Source organism: Gorilla gorilla, chromosome 14 (genome assembly GCF_029281585.2).
Source record: "Gorilla gorilla gorilla isolate KB3781 chromosome 14, NHGRI_mGorGor1-v2.1_pri, whole genome shotgun sequence".
NCBI classification, from domain to species: domain Eukaryota; kingdom Metazoa; phylum Chordata; class Mammalia; order Primates; family Hominidae; genus Gorilla; species Gorilla gorilla.
Window position 1 is genome coordinate 86,505,944 of NC_073238.2, and position 20,375 is coordinate 86,526,318.

The 20,375-nt window shown below is 33.4% G+C and overlaps 1 protein-coding gene across 2 annotated transcripts in view; it reads right to left on the bottom strand.

The window, feature by feature from the left end:
- The window catches only part of DACH1 (dachshund family transcription factor 1), a 428,688-nt gene that overhangs the window by 358,090 nt on the left and 50,223 nt on the right, over positions 1–20,375 (bottom strand). The gene's annotated exons all lie outside the window — the stretch shown is intronic.

The window sequence follows — 20,375 nt, forward strand, 5'->3', positions numbered from 1 at the left end:
AATCTCTTCTAGATTTCGGATTTTATAGCACTCAACTTTACTAATTCTGCAAGTGACTTCAAAATGGCCTCAATTCTTTAGGTATTATTATTTTCTTCATGAAAAAGAAGTTAGAATAATAGTGCTTGTTCTTTTTGTACCAGAATATCATTAAAACTTAAAGGTTTCTTTAAAGAAAAATTAAGGGGTCCTTCAGATTTCTTGCAGTTGGATAAAAATAGTTAATGGAATTATTCCTTATAGATCAAAACTATAAGCAGATAAACCTATAGCTATTATAAAAACCTTACTTTTCTTCTTTTCAATAACACATAGTATGTTATACTATCACTTCTACAAATTTGGCTGGTGACAAAGCTTTAAACTATTAACCAAATTTTCAGTATTAGTAATTCCCATTAGAAATGCCATAATGTTTTAGTTTAATGAATGATTTAAGGTTACACACTCTTCCTCCAGAAAGATTTCCAACATCTCCCAAGGCATGCTTATGATAAAAAGTGTCTCACTTGGCCGGTAAGCAAACAAAACATATTATATTTCAAACTAATTATAAGGCCTATGATAGGAAATCACATAAAGAAAATCTCATAAAGAAGAAAATCACATAGAGACACATCACACACTTTGTATAAAAGACAAGTAATATATAGTACTAATTTGTAAGCTGGACAGTTCATATAAACATATTCAACTAGAAAATTCACCAGTAAACTTTGCCTTGTAGAAAAATATTTTATTTCCCAAGGACATCTACGGACACTTAGGGTTAGGAAACTGGTTTCTCTTATTGATCCTCTTTGTTAACTATTATCTCTAGTGAAAGAAATAATAAAAATAGAAACCAGCTATTATTTCTCCGTGGTAAGAAAAATTAATATTATATTTCTTTGTTTTGTTTTTTTTCACATATAGAAATTCCAAATACACCTAAGTTAACATAATCTCTCGTATGTGTCAAGAGTTCTAATATTATTAATGATAATATTCTCCTTTCTCACTTTCTTAACTCAGGTATGATCATTTTACTAATAATGGTAGAAATCTTTAGTTGCATATTGTAATTTTTGAACCACCCTGTACTTACCTTGTGTTCATTCAAAGCTGCTTTAATATACACGCACTTTAGCTTTTGCTCATTACTTTAAATATTCCTAACAAATGTCCCAGTTTCACCCTGAAGGATTTAAAAAAGAAAACGTGGTACTTGCAGACAGTACATTCCATGTGATGTGATCAAAAAAATTAAGCTGAAAATTAGAAAAGTAATCCCAATAAAACTTAAAACAGCTCATGGTAAGATGATACCCTTAAGATAATTCTAGATGCCTTCCATCAAACAGTACATTGACTGAACTGGCTCAGTCCTTAAAGGGTCAAAATTTATTATCATTTCAGTTCATCTAATAAGTAATGTTTTTGCCGAACAAAACCAATTCCCAATAAATTCTCACTGTATTTGTGTGCTATGATTTGATTTAGAGGCCTATGGGGAGACACCATTTGGTAGCACAGGAACACAGAGGGGTAGGTGGTGCTGAGGAGAAGTAGGGCTCATGTGCCAGAAGTGTTATTGTGTCAGGTTGATTTATTGAGTGAGCTTCACTTCACCGAATGTTCCGAGATATTTATTTCCCTAAAGGCTCTGCAAAGATATGAACAGACCCGCATCCACAGATGTCATCATTGCTCATTTTACCGAGTCATGAAATTTTCTCAACTGCAATTTGTCCATCCAAAATTGCTGTAACAGAACAATGTCAATAGCAGCATCCTACTCCAGCACCTCCTTCTATATAAGGATCTGTTGCCAAATTCAGTACTTCTGTGCAACTTCATGGTAATTAAAGTGACAGAACAGTTTCACTGTAATTTCAAAAGAGTTTTCCAGAGAAGTTGCTCCGATTTTTAAACTCCACTTTGAGTCCCCAGATGAAATGTGACCGTTTAAGGGGAACCAAGTAGAAATATATAAATACAGAACAACTTAGCCTGGTCAAAATTAAAATAAAAATAGGTATAGAAAAGTAAATTAAGAAAGAAAGCAGGCTGTGTGTCTCCAAATCCAGGGTTTCAAAAATGTCACCTCTCCAAACACCATAAGCAGACTTAAATGACTAAATTTAGTATCTTACTCTTCGGATATGCTTTTATCTGTTTCACCTTTCCCCTTTCCAGCATCAAGCAAATCTATGAAAGATGATTTTAAAGAGAACATGTTACATACATATATATATATCCATTACCTATCATTTTTTTTCAAAAACACTTATGCAAACATATGAAGAAGTACTTAAGGTGCATTCATACACCCAAACATTATGACTTCAGTATTTTCCATAATTTCATCTAAAACCATCTTCAGAACCTAATAGAATTTCAATGTCTGTGTTGAAACTGCATGCTTGTGTTGTATGTCAGAATTTTGGAGTTTATTTAAATATGTTAATATTTCTCATTATGCCATTAACAATAACCTTCATCCATTTGTGAAAAACATTTTGCCAAGCATGCACATAAAAAATTAGCAAGTGAAGCAAAATCACCTTAATTTGCTTTGGACCAGCAAATAACCAACTAATTTGCAGAAATCCCTGCCAAGCACTCATATTAAATGCTTCATGCTTATTTTATGACCTCTGCTGCTCTTCTCCTTCCCAGGCCCTGAATCATATGATCATTAACATATTGCAAGGTCTGAAACTTTATTTTTTACATTCTTTAATTAATGCCTGTTTATAGAAGGCCATAGGACTTCAGATCCAGTTAATGAAACTTCGCTCCCCCAGGCCTCTGGAGCCCAATAGAGAGCTCTCTCCTCTGTTGTTTTAGTAGCTTTTTTCCAACTGTTTGTTTATACACACTTAATTGATCTCTTTAGTCCCAGAAGCATTCCAGAGACACAACCTGTTTTGAGGAAGCTAAAGTTTCCCCCCTTCCTTTATAAAAGCCTTGAACGCCCAAGGTTATCAGTTTTAATTTGAAAGTTGAAGATTCAGCTTTATTTACACTGTCTAAAAGTAAAAACTGATACAGGCCCAGAAGTGTTTATTTGTACATTCATATACAGTAAAGGAGATCACAAGTGCATACAGGATATAATTATTTTGATGTAGAACTAAGTAATTACTAAATGCTGGTATGTCTTATTTTACGGCATTGAATAAATGCAGTCTTCATAACAAGTTGAAAATAAAAACAAATCACGCTGCCAATGCATGAAATTTTCATGGCTCTTCAATTTACATTTTACATATTCCCTATGACAAGAATTTCTATTATGCTATTCTCTTTTTTCTGCTATAATTAAATTAAAAAAGTAATTGGCTGGTGCTGCACACTGCAGCAATGTCTTAATCACATAGACAAACAGTTTTACAATAGCTTACACCATTTGCCACATGGGGCAATGACATTATTGTACCAGACTATAAACCCGAGACAGATAGCACATACCGGCTCTCAACCGGTATGTGTTGGCAAGAAAAGAACACTAGGTTCATTCGGCACCCTGATTGGCATTTCTATGATGGAATTCCCAACTAAGTAGAAGTGGCCCAAATCTGGCCATGTGGTTTTGCAAACTGCCAAAATTTGAAGCTATGAATCTACAAATGCATGCTTATGGCCTAGGTACAGAATGTATTTTGGAAGAGCCAAAAGGAAAAAACATGGGTCTGAGTTATAAATGCAGCAGGCATTATGACTACTGGCAATGACGAATCATTATATCTCCATTTTCGGATGGAAAAAATCTTGATTGTTCATGTGTCTTATATGTGTGTACACTCTATTCTATTTTATTAGTGATCAGTTTATGGATACTTTTTCTATTTATGTTTAGAATGAATACTGCACTAGGAGTTACGTGGGGTGGGGAGTGAACTCATTGGTATTTCCAGAAATTTCTCTCTGACGAGATTCATGAGTCTGGGTCTTAATTTTGGCCTTTCCGCTGACACACAGGCTAGCCTCAAGTGAGTTGCTTGAACTCTCCAGGCCTCAGTTTCCTCATTTATAAAAAGTGAAAGTTGGACAAGACTATCTCTAAGGTTCCATTCAGCTCTCAAACACTGTGATTATATACAAATTTAATTCTTTCTAAGAACAACATCTGAGAAAGGAACTAAAATAAGGCACAGAAGCTTCCAATCGTTGCAAAGAAGCAAAGGGGAATAGAAAGCTGAGAAATCTAATAGCCGGAGCACTAAAAAGAATAAAATAAACACAATTTGACAAACACAAGGGAAAACACAAGAGTTTGGGGAGCAAGTATAGTTTTTAGATCAGCACTCTCTACCGCTCAGTGAAGCCCTGTTTATAAAACATCAAAAGCCAAAAATTTTAGATGAACTTCTTTCTAGATTTTTAAGTGTAGTGATAACATTTGCTCTTTTACAACAGACACTTTCTCTCCCGACTGCCTATAAAGAAAGTAGGTACAGCATATGAAGAATTATCAGGAGAGATTTTCCTAAAGTTCATAAAACTAAGATGTTCTCTACAACACCTACACTTGATTACTTAACCAGTATTTCAAATCCTCATTTAGCTGAGACCTCTGAAAAATATTAAGATGACTCATTATGATAAAATGTAAGCCTGTTTTCTAGGATGAAATTGCTCTATCCAAACATCTACATGGTATTTTAATAGGATTCAGCGGCTAATTTGAAGCCCTCAGATATCGCTCTTTGATCATTTTAATTATTATTAATAATTTAGAAAGTCCCTTTGAAAAAAAATCTCTGCAACAATAAAAAAAAAATAGTCTGCCATATCCGAGGAGACATTGCACATTGCTAATATCCTGTGAACAAATTAGTCTTAAATGGAAGGAAATTATGGAATAAAACAATATAAACAAATAGCAACTATGTATTTTAAAGTAAATAAAATATTTCAGAAGCCTTTACAGTGTGCATTATACACATGTAACTTACAGACAAGCACACAGCAGTGTTTTCTAGACTTTGGAGAATCCACTCTTTTCCCTTGAAGTCCTCCATCCCTAAGTTCCTAAGGCTGAACTATTTGCCTTATGTGAAGCAAATTCAGTCCTTCCTGGAAAGGTGCTCAATAGCTGAAAGTCTTCAATCTTCACATAAATAGGGTGCAAATCAAATCTTATGATGGTATATTCAAGCTCTCAGGATCTCTGTTTGCCACCAGAAATGTCAGAGTTTAGTACCTACTAAGCCATAGATTTATGAGGAAATGCTTGTAGATTGACAAGCAATTTTGCAACAAATGCATCTTCAGCGTTAGATTCACAGGAATGTTTAGGACATGCCTAAATGATTTAGTATTTTATACCTCTGCTCAAAAGAACAGTTCATATAAGTCAGTTCTATCTGAAGACTGTCAATCAAGCAGAAACTAAAAGTAATTTTAGAATATCATGATTCATTTACAAAAAAGTTTATCTCTAGAATTCAGGAGTTCGCAGTTCCAAGTGATACACTGATGGGCAAAGTTTGAAACGCATTAACTGAAACAAGGCAAATTACTTTCTTATTTAGACATGAAATACAGAGCATTTCTGGTTACTTTTATTTATGAGCTGCTAATATTTGAACATATGCAAAGTCTGAATTGTTTCCCATTTGCCCCAGACTTTAAAACATAATTCCTTTTCTTAACGTGCCACCCTTCAGGGTAAGGAGTTGTAATGAACACCTTCCAGTCACACAGAATTACAATGTTCTTTATCTTGCCCAGTACTGAAAAAAAAAAAAAAAACTTCCAAAGGTTTGGAATCCTGAAACCTGTAAACAAAATCTGTGGAGCAGATAAAATTTTAAATGGCACAATGCAATTAAAGCTGAATTCAATTTGAGCGCACCCTGTCCATCTGTCAGAGAGAAACAAAAGCCGAGGAGCTCCATTATTGCTGAATCCCTGCTCTTGTTAATTTGCTTGCTGAGAGATTTCAATTTCTAGGAAGTGCACAAATTAGTGTTCAGTCAGGGCTAGATCCTCAGTAAGTATAAGCAGATGGTGGAAATCAGCCCTAATCAAGTGGCCAGAGCCTTTTTTTTCTCCTGTCTGATTAAAGCATTTTAATCCTTTCAGATTGTCTGCTTTTTTAGCAAATATTCACCATCCTTTATTTTTCTTATATTCCAGGATCGATTTAAATTTAGCCTAGAAACATGAGAGAAAAAATAACTTTGAGAAATAGGGCTATCAGCATCTGAGTCACAAGCAGTGGCCAACTGGGTTTGTGAATCCATTTAATACTTTTTTCTATTATTTGTTAAATAATTGTTTGAATCATTATTAATTTATATGCTAATATAAATAAAGCATATTTAATCTGTTCTGGTGGAATTAAATTACTGAAAGAAAGACAAAGAATTAGAAAAATTTCAGCTTGAAGATGAAAGCTAACAGAAACAGAGAGCAACCAGAAAACGTGGCAAGTATGTGTAAATCTTCCATCCAGGGAAAACAAAATAAAACAAAAATTTTATTCTTTATATTAATATAAACTGAAGAATATAAACAATTTTAGTAAGAGGATATGTTTAAATCAAAACAAAGAAGATCTAATTACTAAAAGAGTTGCAGGCTTTTGTGAATAATGAAAACAAAATTAATTTGCAATAAAAAATATACCATTGTTTTCAGAGTATGAGACAAACACACTCAAAATGCAAAACGACTGTAGCGATTATAGACATGCTAAAAGTTTGGTTGTATTAAAAGCTCACACATACACATCTACAGACCAAGGGATATGTGAACCAAAAATTTAGAAACTGTTCAGAGAAGCAGTAATAATTGTGATTTAATTGTGTAGGTTTAAGCAAACAGTTGGCAAAAACAAAGTCCTTCTGCTTCCAACATTTACCCAGCATTTATAGAAAATAAACTTTTCTCATTATATACAAAATGTTTCTCATAATAACTTGTGGGTAAAATAACTTTTCAAAGTGTATGAACGTATTAAGGTTAATCTCTTAAGTCCTATTTTGAAATGTTCCTAAAACAAAGGCACATCAATAAAAAGTATTTATGGGAACAAGATACCAATTTAATATCTGAAAGCATTTTTGAACAAACTGAAACTTTGAGCCCAACATTTGCATGATTTCTGATATGCTGAAGATGTGTAAGATTCCTGGTAGTGCTTTAACATCCTGTTTAGCAACTTCATTACACAACTAGATTCTTAACAAACACCCTCTTTAACAGTATGATAACATTTTACAAGTAAACTGTTCATGTGTATTTTTTGATGCGTTTAACTAGGATAGTTACTAAAGAATTGGAACTTTCACTTCTTTATTTGAACATTTTAAAACTTATATTTACAAATTTTAAACCGAAGTATATTCTTGTTTATATGCGACCAAGTTCAAGCATTTGCCCATGATTGTAAATTTGCAAATTTCTCAAGCTTAACAATTGTAACTACTACATATATGAATAAATATTCCTCACATAGACAACTTACCCTTATATTTTGAAGTCTCTACTTAAATTTTCTAACTTTCTCTTTCGAAAGCAAATTACGAAGAAAAAAATCATGACCCTATTAGACATTTATTTCGTGGAAAAAGCTTTAAGTTTTCTCACAATTTATAAACATGGAATCAGGCTTAAATCAGCTCACAAAGAAATAGTAAGTTTGTATTTCCCTTCTATTCCTCCCATCTATTCACTATCAACGTAATCTAGCGATGAAAACGGGCTCATATCTCAGCACCTTCTCTTTCCTCTCTTTAAAATCAAGCCTTAAGGCATTGGATCTTGCTAGATTCTTAGACATCTTGTCATGTGTTTGTGCCTAGGACTGGGTATTTGAAAATAAACCACTATGAAATATAATTAGGTACTATGCTGAGAAGGCTACAGGTGTACAGGAGGAACAGATTGGCTTTTTATTTCCCCTTTAAAAATATATGCTACAAAGCTGGGTGTAGTGGCTCACATAGTTAATCCCAGCACTTCGAGAGGCCAAAGTGGGAGAATTGCTTGAGCCCAGGAGTTAGAGACCAACCTGGGCAACATAGCAAGACTCTAACTCTACAATAAATTTAAAACGTAGCTGGCCATGGTGGCATGCACTTGTAGGTACTTGGGAGGCTAAGGCAGGAGAATTGCTTGAGCCCAAGAAGTCAGGGTTGCAGTGAGCCATGATCGTACTACTGGACTCCAGCCTCGGCAACAGGGTGAGACCTTGTCTCAGAGAAGAAATACATAATACATGCTACTATAGGAGACAGCAGCTATGGGAGAATGCACCCAAGACATTCCTCCCCATCATCTTCCTTCTCTTACCACTGTGACCAGTGTGATTCTGGCATCAAACCTGTCTCCTGGGCCACTTTATAACCTCCTATTTCACCTCCCTACATCTTTAGATATTGATTCTCTTATGTCCACTAAATATTTAAGACTTCTTTGCTTACCGTATTTAGGCCCTAGCCAATATTCAAGGCTCTTCTTTCTTGACCCTCTAGCTAAATCTTATTACTCATTAACTACATGATTGGACCTCTTCTTGCCAAAGCGCTGCATTTGCTCACAAAGTTCCCACCCTCTGGAATGCCATTAGCTCCACCTGTTAAGGTACTAGTCAAAGTTTGTCTACATTTCTGTTTCCATAAACCTTTCTCTTCCATCATAAACTAGAATTGATCTTTCCCCATTTTTTGCTTCAATATGTTCTTTCAAGGGGTTTAGTCTATCTAAAATCTTTTCAACATCCTGACTTGTATTATTAATTATTTACCTACATATTTATATCTTATCTTACCTACCATATGAGAAGTATTTCACGTTTGTTTGCTTTGTCTTCTCTGGAACACAGAACACAGTATTGTACCCTTCATGTTATGGATCTTCACTATGCAATACAGTAGCCAATAGCTACATGTGTCTATTTAAATTAAAATTAACTAAATTTTAAAATTTAGCTCTTCAATTATACTTGCCACATTTCAAGTGCTCAATAATCACATGTCAGTAGCCACTGAACCAAACGGGGCATAGAATATTTTTAATTTCAGAGAAAGTTTTATCATCAGATAGCTAGACTGTAAAGAGTCAATAAGGGTTTGACTCTTATAAACCTTACAAAGGTTTATACATTTGTATACAATTATCATCAAAGTACCAGGACATGACTAGAAAACAAGGAGGGAATCTTGATGGCTACTTTCTTGATGGTTTTGAGGACAACCACCAAAATCTATGAGACGCAAACACTCAACTACATTCTCTGGGAGGTTTTGGTTGCCTCAAAAGAGTCAACATTTTCTATTCCCATTATGTTTAAAAATGAACCCAGCTAAGCCAGAACAATTTTTCGATATTTCATATGTAATTAATAGTGGTTAAGGAAATTTATATGGCAACTGTTTTGCAGAAGCTTTAATTCACACTTTCAATATTTAAAAAGCCTGCTGTCACGGCTGGTAGGAATAAAATTAAACCCACCAGGTGTGGTTTGTTTTTTGAGGAAAACACATAACATTTTATTTTTGCATTGTCTGTCATCCTTGTAAATGTCAGAAATATAGAATTGAAATGCACTGAATCCCCTGGTTTACCGTTAGAGTCTTCTGAAAATGCTTAGTATTTTAATTAGACAATTATTTTAGCAATAATTAGGAGGAGGTTTTATTTTAACAGTGATACAAAGCATAGCTTTTATATTTGCTTGGAGAAAGAAATGTGATAATAATATTCATTTGAATTCTTTTTTTTTGAGATGGAATCTAGCTCTGTTGCCCAGGCTGGAGTGCAGTGAGTGGCACGATCTCATATCACTGCAACCTCTACCTCCCGGGTTCAAAGGATTCTCCTGCCTTAGCCTCCCGAGTAGCTGGGATTACAGGCTTATGCCACCATGCCCGGCTAATTTTGTATTTTTAGTAGAGATGGGGTTTCTCCATGTTGGTCAGGCTAGTCTCGAACTCCCGACCTTAGGTGATCCGCCCACCTCAGTCTCCCAAAGTGCTGGGATTATAGGCGTGAGCCACTGTACCTGGCCAAATTCTTTATAATTTTTGTATTATTTTCTTTGTGGAATTTTTCATCAAAAGATAATTAAGGACAATTTCCTACAGAGATATATTCTTCAAATCTTTCATTTATTAAAATGTGAGGCTATTTGAAGAAATGTCGTTCTAGATTATTTTAAATTGACCAGGTGTTTAGCTATACAAATCAAGAGTGTTTTGCTCAGACTTAAGTAGTTTCCATGAGCCATTCGACAATCACAGCACAGAATTATACAGTTTCCTTTTGATATGTGGCATTAATGTTACACCCTGGGAAAATGGAACTTGTCACAAAATTAACTTAGAATGTGAGAGAACATAAGCTGACAATTTCTTTTTTTTCCATTATTTTTAACTAGAAAAAATTGTATTCTATTTTTAAATGTTTTTGCCTTATAGGCAGTCAGCCACTGATAAGTACCCTAAGCACAAAGACTTAAGTACAAAAATTCAGACATTAAGTACCTGTTACATATCAGTACTTGTTAATGTCATTCTAATCAAAATCAAATTATTTAAATCTAAGCAGTGTTACATATTATGAAGAATTTCCTGAACAGATTTCTCAAAGCTCATCATTATATCACAATACTATTAGTCTACTTTAGGCCTACCTATCGTGAAATATTTTTCACTAACTTATCATGGTATCACTCTACTTCTCTATGCAGTCTAAGATCTCCATGGAGAGTGTGATTTATTTAAATTAGATCCAAAGTGATGGAGTTCTTCCAAAATGTCATGACTTTTTCATTAACATACCACAATTAGTTAATTTCTTTCATCAACCGATTATGAATCTAAAAATTATAAAATAGAGATGAGTTTATATTACAATATAGGTAATAATGGTAAGAACACCATCATAGGCTTCTTGCACACAAGGGAAGTAAATAGGGACAGTGCTTCAACTCCGGGGCATAGGTGGGTTCCAGGAATGAGAAGAAAAGCCCAAGAGAGGAACTTCTGGCACTTTGCAGTTTTGCCCAAGGCAGTTCCTGCTTTTGCAGAACAGAATGAACAAGTTAAATCAGCATCCTCATATCAGCACAAGTAATATTTGTGCTATATTAACAACTGTCTATTAAAATGGTAGGTTTATGTCCAAAAACAAATCCAACATGGCATGTTTATATCCAACACAAAAATATGCCAATAACATTATTTGCTAATATATTTATAGTTCAGTACTGTAGTTTCAGTGAGATTAAAATAAATAGTGGAAGCTTGTGTTTGCCAGTTCATTCGCACTTCCCTTGCCCCTGTCATTTTATAACGTTCTGCCAGTATTTATCACAGATTGCAAAAAAAAAAAAAAAAAAAAAAATCCTCAATATGTAAAAATAGCAGCTGTTATTTGCCATTAACAATTGGGCAACTTCATAAATCTTTCCAAACTCAGAGAGAAAACAGAGTGTGTGGTTTAAGATTGGTCCAAGTAAATTTTTATTTTGCTTTAATTCCAAAAAACAAATTAAGTTTTTATTTTAAGCTATTATGCCTTTGCTGAGACATATTTCTAGAAATAGAAATCTATTAATGTATCTTTGGTCACTACATCACATCGATGTTAATATCAACTTTTGGTAATTGATTTCCTAAAAATTGACAGATACAGTAAAAATATTTTAAAAAATTAATCCAAATGCCAATTTTTACTCCTATCCAAATAATTTAGCAATATCTCTCACTTCAAAATCCCAAATATTTCTTGGATTTACCAAATTTTCTATGTCCAACTGACACTGCCTGGGTAAATTAAGTCTAAAAAGTCCTCATTATTTCCAGCCTCTATGATTACAGTTGTCTCTTGATTACTTTTCCTGATGTTAATGTCAACCTTATCAAATAATGTAGTCGGAGTAATTTATTTAATCTAGAATTACAACTTGAATTATACATCTCCCCTGCTTAATATCCTTACACATAAGATTTTGTGATCTGACCATTACTCTCTCCTTGACATCACCGCCCAACCTGGACCAACGTCTTCACCATACCCACTTACACCAAGCAGATCTTAAATTGCTTTCTTTTATATTTCTGTGTCTTTGAAATGCTTTTCTTTCTGGCTTACACAGATATCCCCAGAATTTTTGGAATTAATTTAAATTCTATTTCATATTTGTAATGCCTCTTTACTGTGCTTCTTCTCAAAGGTCTCCATGAGATTTTTTTGTTGTCATTATTCCACAAACCTGTTTCTGTGACCTCAACTTTCATTATTGACCAGGATTATCCATTTTATGGTCTCCCTTGATCGAATTAAACATCTGTCTGCAGAATTTCTGCTACACTTTTGCTATGGTCAAAGCTCTAAACAAATTTTCTAGTAGTTTGCAAAGAATTTTCATTATTTTTATAAACACATAACTAATAAAAAGAGAAATATAAGCATCTTTGGAGGCACTAATGTAATCTATTTCTGCATCCTTCATAGAAGTAATTTTAATATAACATCGTGAGATGTAAAATATCATGTTCCCTATTCTGTTCAAGGTCATTTGGTCATTGATTTCAAAGAAGTTGATGTTTTAAAGCAGTTTGACATCCTGCTTGTATGTCTTTAGAGAAGTTTAGTCGATACAGTAAGAAGAATCATTAGTTATTCAAGGTAAAACTTTCAAAAAATGCAACTAAGACACTTTGACCTTCTCTGAATCAGGAAATGCTCTGTGCATCTTTATGTTCTTTTAAATATAATTTGTCTAAACTGTCTAAAGTAAATCAAAAACTATCACTCAACCCTCCTAGTAAAAAGGGTACATTTTAATTGCAGAACTTAAAACCTCACAATTAAAAGCTGTGCTGCTACTTAAAGCCAACACAAACACAGGAATGAAAGCTGATGCATACAAATTAGATTTCTTGACATATGTGTAATTCTGAAGGATTCTCTAAAGCATAGACCATTTATATGCTTTAAGCGTTTCAATAGGGGAGGAATAAAATGGATGATTGTTACATTTTTAATAAAGTTTTGTCATTTTGGTTCTTAGTAATAACTTCATGACTATCTAAATCTTTCATCTGAAAAGGTATTTATAACATACCTCAAACAAAAAACAAGTATGTGAAAAGAAAATAAAGACAGGGCCTCGCTCTGTTGCCTGGGCTGGAGTGCAGTGGCATGATCACAGCTCACTTCAGCCTCAATTTCCTGGGCTCAGGTAAGCCTCCACAGTAGCTGGGATTACAGGCATTGCCACTCCACCTGACTAACTTTTTTGTTTTTTGCAGAGACAGAGTCTCACCCTGTTGCCCAGGCTTGTCTCGAACACCTGGGCTCAAGTGATCCTCCCACTTCGGCCTCCCAAAGTACTGAGATTAAAGGCATGAGCCACCATGCCCAGCCTAGAATCTTTTAATAGTGTTTAAGATGTGCACTTTTGAAATTAAGTTGAAAATGGTGCCACGAATTAATAAGTAAAACTTAAGCAAAAACTCTACCCAACATATAAGGAATATTTTTTAAATGAATGTAATTGCTGCTAAGCATATAGTAACATCAATTTCTTATTTTTTCCAAAGAAGATTGTGTTGCCTTTTACATGGAACATAGTCTTATTTGATAATAACTTCACAGCAAATGTATGTGCTCAAATGATATAATTCTTCAATACCAGAACTACTGGGCCTTATAAGTGTAGAGGTAGAAAGGATGCAATGGATGGAGTAATAATATAATTAAAAATTAACTAATATGAAGGTCTCAGTTCTAAAGGAAGCTAAACAGGTAAAGTTTTAAGCACCGCACTTTTTGAGTGTTAATTCCCGAAAGTTCAGAGTCCTCAAGAAAAAGAGATTGAGACAGGTGTGGTGAATGTTAAATATTTTTCTGGTATTCTGGAAGGCCATAGTAGACAATACTGTGTGTGTGTGTATGCTGTAGACAGAGAACTGAATCACTGTCCTGAAAGAAAACAACATACAAAAGTGTAGAAAGAGAAAGCTGATTTTGAAGACCAATGTTACCAATTTCACAAATTTTCAGAGGTTAACACTAGTTAATATAATGACAACCACAACTTAGTGAGAGACTATTAAATACCAGGCGCTGTACTAGATAATTCAGTTTTTATCTAGTTCACAAAACCGTTATCACTTAGAAAGAATTAATCCATTTACAGCTGAGAGATAGGTTAAATAGCATGAATGAGGCCAAGAGTTGAATTCAGGTTTATCTAATGCCAAAGCAGTGTCCTTACTATCACACTACACTTTACAAAAAGAGTACATGCAAAGAGATATTTTTGTCATATGGAACTACAATTTGTAAACTTTAACAGGAAGAATGTAACTTAGTGGAATAGTGAACACCTACAACAAATCACTAGATTAGTGGGAGATTTCATTTATTTTAACATGGATTATTTTGTGAAAAACTTCATTCCCAAAGAATTCACTAATTAAAGTATAAGTAATAAAATAATTGCCAAGATATACAGTGGACTCAGGTGGCTGAATAGGAAAAGAAAATACTATGAATACTATGAATTTGTGTGTAGAAAAGTCTGTAGAAATGGTAAAGAAAAAATGGATTGATTGCTCTAATCTTTTAGCACAATGATATCTAAAAGCTCATATAGCTTCAACTTCATTATTTTTAACAAAATGCACTACGTTACAGTTACTTGTGGAGTACACAGTACCATAAATAATTTAAATTAAACTACACTTGTCAAAATAAATGAACAAGTAGATTTTATGATACAGTACATTTTATGATGCCCTTGATTCTTTAATTTGTGTGTTTTGCTTAGTTGCTAATTCCCAAAATACTGTAATCTGCAATGGCTCTTGTACTCATTAGTATAGATTACCAATGTCCCAGCTCAACAGGAAAATCAGCATAGAGAGGCATTCTACTGAACCAGAACATTTTTTTTCCAATAATATCCTGCGAATATTTTATAAATATTGGTTTGAAGAAAATAAGAGAAATAGTTCCCTTCCATACTAATTCACCAGTTCTATCCCTAACTAAGATATCTGATTATATTTGGCAAGCAAATGTTCTTATTAATTTATTAATTTTGTCCCAGTGAAATACATCAAAATTTAGATTATAGATTCCTTTGATATTCTTGAATTACATATACAAACATAAAATGTTTTCTTTAAGACTAGTGCTACTGCTCTCCAGGAAGATCTAAGCAAAATTATCACAGTGTGAAATATTAAAATAATTAAAAAGTAGTTACTTAAAAATATAAAATGTGTGTTCCATATTACAGATTAAATATTTTTAAAATATATTTTCATGAAATAAAATACTTTCTGAAATTAGTACAACTTCCAGATGTTAGATATGGCCCATGTGATTTTTCCATCACGATTTATGAACTAATAAAGAATAAAGCTCTCTGAGAGCTGCATCACCTCTACAAACCACTAGTTTGATACTATTCTATCATTTAATGATTCAACCTCTGACATCTTGGAGAGTATCTAACTCAACATGAGGAAACTATGGAGAAACTCTTGGAATAAGTATTAAGTGTACTTAGGCTTTGGGTTCCTCAAGCCAGGGATATCCCCCTCATTCTCTACCTTTGCTGTTTCAACTGCCATGTTGGTGCAGAGAGCAAGTAACATGAAGGTAACTGGAGCATCCTTTGGCAAAACCTCTTGAATCTCAGTTCCTACTTCTGTAAAGTGGGGTTAATAATATCTACATGTGAGGATAATGTAAGTTAATATCTGTAAGAATATATTGGGAAACTGCTATACCAGCAGTTCATTTTTTAAACTGATTATTTTAATGCAAATTTATCTTAAGTATTTATAAGTTAAAGTAGAATGAACTGAAAAACTTTCCTTCTACCTATTTTTATTCTCTAGTACTTTACTTTTTTTCTCTCATGTATTTGAAATCTTTTAAAAACTGACTTACAAATTAAAATGGTCTACAGCTGTTTAAAACTGTGCTCCCACTACTAATTTTAAGGATCACAGTTTATTTCCACATCTTTTATTTTTACTCTGGATTTATGATTTATTAATAGATTTTTCAATGGATTAAACTCAAAGAATATATGTTTAAATATAGAGCATAAAGCTCTAGTTTTGTTTGCATTTTAATAAAAAGAGTTTCCACTCTGAAGGATATAAATTGAACTGTCCATGATCCTTGGTGTCTACTTGTCTCCCTTACAGAATGTATCAGCACAGTACATTCTGATATGTTTTATTTTCATGTCTATTTGTTGTCTAACTAGAGGATAATTCTGCACATTAATTGTTGTTTCAGTTGTATTTAATCAACTTCTACTCTTAAAAGAATTATATTCTTATCTTGATGAGTTCAGATTAGACACATTACCTTTATTCCAAAATTATATGCTATAATCAGTATTAGAGGACAGGTCAAAGGTGGTTAGAGGCATCAAAATGGCACCATCAGAAACACATCAAAATGGCACCATCAGAAACACACCAAAATGGTACCATCAGAAACACATCAAAATGGCACCACCAGAAACACATCAAAATAGTACCAACAGGAAAATTAACAGTTCCCTAAAGTCTATTTCCAATTAACTCCAGCATTTAATATGTATGTCCAATCAATGTGCACTGTACATGTTATTATATGTTACTCAAATATATGCTATTATTTAACTTGAGATTCCTCTTAGTAAGAAGAGGCTAATGTTGTGTCCCACGAAAAAAAAGGAAAAAACCTCAAATGCACTTATCCTGACCCCCATGACCAAATTTATATTTCAAATATCTACATCTCCTAAACTGTGACTGGTATTTAAATCACAATTCCATATAAGTTTAAGTGCTAAATAACAGCACAGTCAGGCCTCAAATTGCTTGGGTCTGCCCCAAGCCCAGCTTTTTGCAAGATGTGAAAAGTCATCACTGCCCTTTCATACCATCACTGCCTAAGTCATTCTTCTTCCAATAGGTTTCATGCATGGCTTATACTAAAATCTTGTCTGATATGTCTAGCATCTTAAACATATTAAGAATGGTCTAACAAATATAATGGACTTTATTCATTGAAAAATATTAACTGAGTACCTGCTGTGTTATTTTTCTTTCACAGAGAAGAAGAGATTAAATTGAACTTTAAAGTAACCCAAGTTTACTATTTTAGTAGTTAGAACTATTATTTATAGGACTCTCACTAAGAGTCAGACATTTTACCCATAATCATAAAATTATTTAGTATCACAAAGTCTTGCAAGTTAGATACTATTCTATGTTTAGGATAAAGAAACAGAGGGCCCTATGTGTTGAGTCACTTGCCCAAGTTCTTAGGATGTGATCGAGCTAGTGATCAATGCAGGTGAGTCAGACCCAAGAGTTCAGACTCAAGCTGCAGTCGCATAACTCCTCTAACATCTAGACTTGCGTTATCAACTCCATCCACAGATGCCTACCTATATTTCCATTAATGAGGTTGCCTTTCTTCATTCTGAGGGAGGATGTATTCTCCTCCTCCAGCTCAAAGACAGTACAACTGGGAAAATAAAGCAATCATAGCACAGAATAGGTTTAAGAAGAAACCTATAATATGATCTCATTTGACTAGTTCTCATGCAAGTCATCTAATAAATAGACTAGTGTTCACCTAGGCGAATATATACAAGACTCAAAAGCACAAGTTCTATGAGGCATGTCATATCAATATTTAAAGGGATTGCCATTTTTCAATAATAATGTAAAGTAACATGCAAAATCATAATTTTTAGAGTTAGAAAAAAATATAAGACATTAGTAGTGACCTCATTTTATGGATCAAGAGACACAAAGCCTAAAGAGATGAAGATATCTATCCAATGTGAAATGCCAATTTGGGGGCAAAATGATGGCTTAAATGGTGACGTTAAGCCCTCAGCCAAGGTGTGTCTCCACAGTGATGTTGTAGTCTTGGAATAATTATTTGAGGGCAAAGGATAAAATTAATGTAAGTAATCAAATAAATTGATTATGAGTCTGTCAACAAATGTAGTGACTGGCCTTATCTGTTAGCAGAGAGTAAGCTAGACGAGCCAAATAAAAATGTAAAAACTTTCCATCAGCAGTTTCATTGTGCTTGTCTATAAAGTCTGGTTTGTCCAAATGGGCAGTTTTTAAGAATGACCTTTAGTGAATGAAACTTTCTGGTTGCTGCCACAATTTTGTACAAGTTTATAAATTATGCATGTTTCTTAGCTTAGCTACATAACCAACCCAACCTATAAGAATTAAATAAGTATAAATTGTTTACATCAATTTACTTAGAATACTTTGTGAAAATATACTTAATTCTTCCTTCACATAATTTACTAAAGTAATACATTGCATGTATACTTGTAACATCGGTATAAAGAGATAATATTTTAAAAAATCAAGTACCTTATAAAACATTTTTAAATGGGATTCTATTAATAACAGTGGTAAAAACCTGGCACCAAACAAGTTGCAGATAATTTAATACAACTAAAATTTTAAAGCATTAAAGGACTGAAATTAGATTGTAATGGACTCTTTGGATTAAATCAATGCAATTAAGAATATGATGAAGTATCCAGTTATCTGTTTTCTGAGCCTTTGAAAAGTGGAAATATTAATGGAACTGTACAAGAAATTAGTGTTGACTAGATTAATTGCCATAGCAATTGTCATCTTATAAATATGTTATTTATGACAATTATGCATCAGGATAATGCACGTGTTGTCACATTACTTGAAGAAATCTTTAAATTCTGAAGAAAGATCATCAAGCTTTTTTTCATTTCCAGCATTATTGCAAACTTAGAACATTTTAGAGAAGGAGTTTGAAATTCTGTACTAACATAGCATATGATTTTAAAAGTTTGCCAGCACTTCAACTAACAAGTTGGGGGAAATTAAGCAGTAAAAATGCAACCTGAGGAAACCTCAACAGGAATGTAAACTAAACGGGTGGGGAGGTCTGTAGGTGTCAATCAAGAACAAAATGCAACTGTCAAGCTTGCTTTGCTAACAAACTGTCACATCAACAATATGGAGTTAATGACTACAAATTAACTGTATACCAGATGCTTGACACTTTGTTATGACACTTAGCAAGCTAGTTGACATTTGGGGATCAAAGCTTCTTTAATTACACTTTGTATAACATGTGCAACCTTTATGCTAATGTCCAAATATTCCTTGGAGCAAACAGAGCTGCCCAAGTACAAACCACCACAGACTGTTTTCTAGGTGTGGGTTTGAAAATATTCATGTTGTTCTTAAAAAAGGGGGTGGGCGGGGGGAGTAGCTGAGCGAGAGCCAGGCGTCAAGCACAGTGTTATTCATTATTACCATTGCCTAAAATAACACTGTTTCTTAACTTGGTGAAGCACTTTTTCTTACTTATAGATGCAGACTGTGAAATAACACATTTTCAAACAAGGTGGTAATAGCATTTAAAGCCATTTATAAAAAGAAAGACAACTGGGCATTTCAGAATTTAAAATAATTGAAAAAGGTATTGAAGAGTAGAGTGATAAGGAATATATGAACTGTTTTTGGAACACTGATTTGAGTGATTTTTCAAGTCCTTTTTTAGGAAAACAGTTTAACGATTTCCCAAGTAAATAAAACTCAATAAATGATATAAGCAAAATTTCACGTGACAGGTGAAATACTGAATGCTCAACATGGATAACCTTGAACTACAGACTATGTCAACATAAAAGAAGGTTAACATTTTTGTCAGGTCTTAAAATAAGCTCAGATTAACCAAAACTAAGATTGTCTTAAAATTAAGAAAATTTTTAAAACAGCTAAACAATCAAAGAGGAAAATATAATATAATGTACTTGCAACAGGAACACAGTCAGGGGTTTCTTTGGAAATGGCACTATCTTGCTAAATGTGACAGATATAAGGAGAAGCTGTTAGATCAGGGGCATGTGACCCTTTATCCCATTTTTGCCTGGACTCTACTTCTTGGGGAAAGGCAAGATTGTAATATATGAAGAAAAATAAAGGAGAAGAAATACCATTTGACCCAGCAATCCCATTACTGGGAATATATATAAATCATCCTATTATAAAGACACATGCATGTGCGTGTTCAGTGCTGCACTAGTCACAATAGCAAATACATGGAATCAACCTAAATGTCCATCAATGATATACTAAAGAAAATGTGGTATATACATATATATACGTATATATATACATATATACGTATATATACGTATATAAACGTATATATGTATATATACATATATATACATATATATGTGTGTATGTATATATACATATATATGTATATACATACACACATATATATGTATATATACACATATATGTGTATATATTATATATATGTATATATATGCATATATTATATATATGTATATATATGCATATATTATATATATG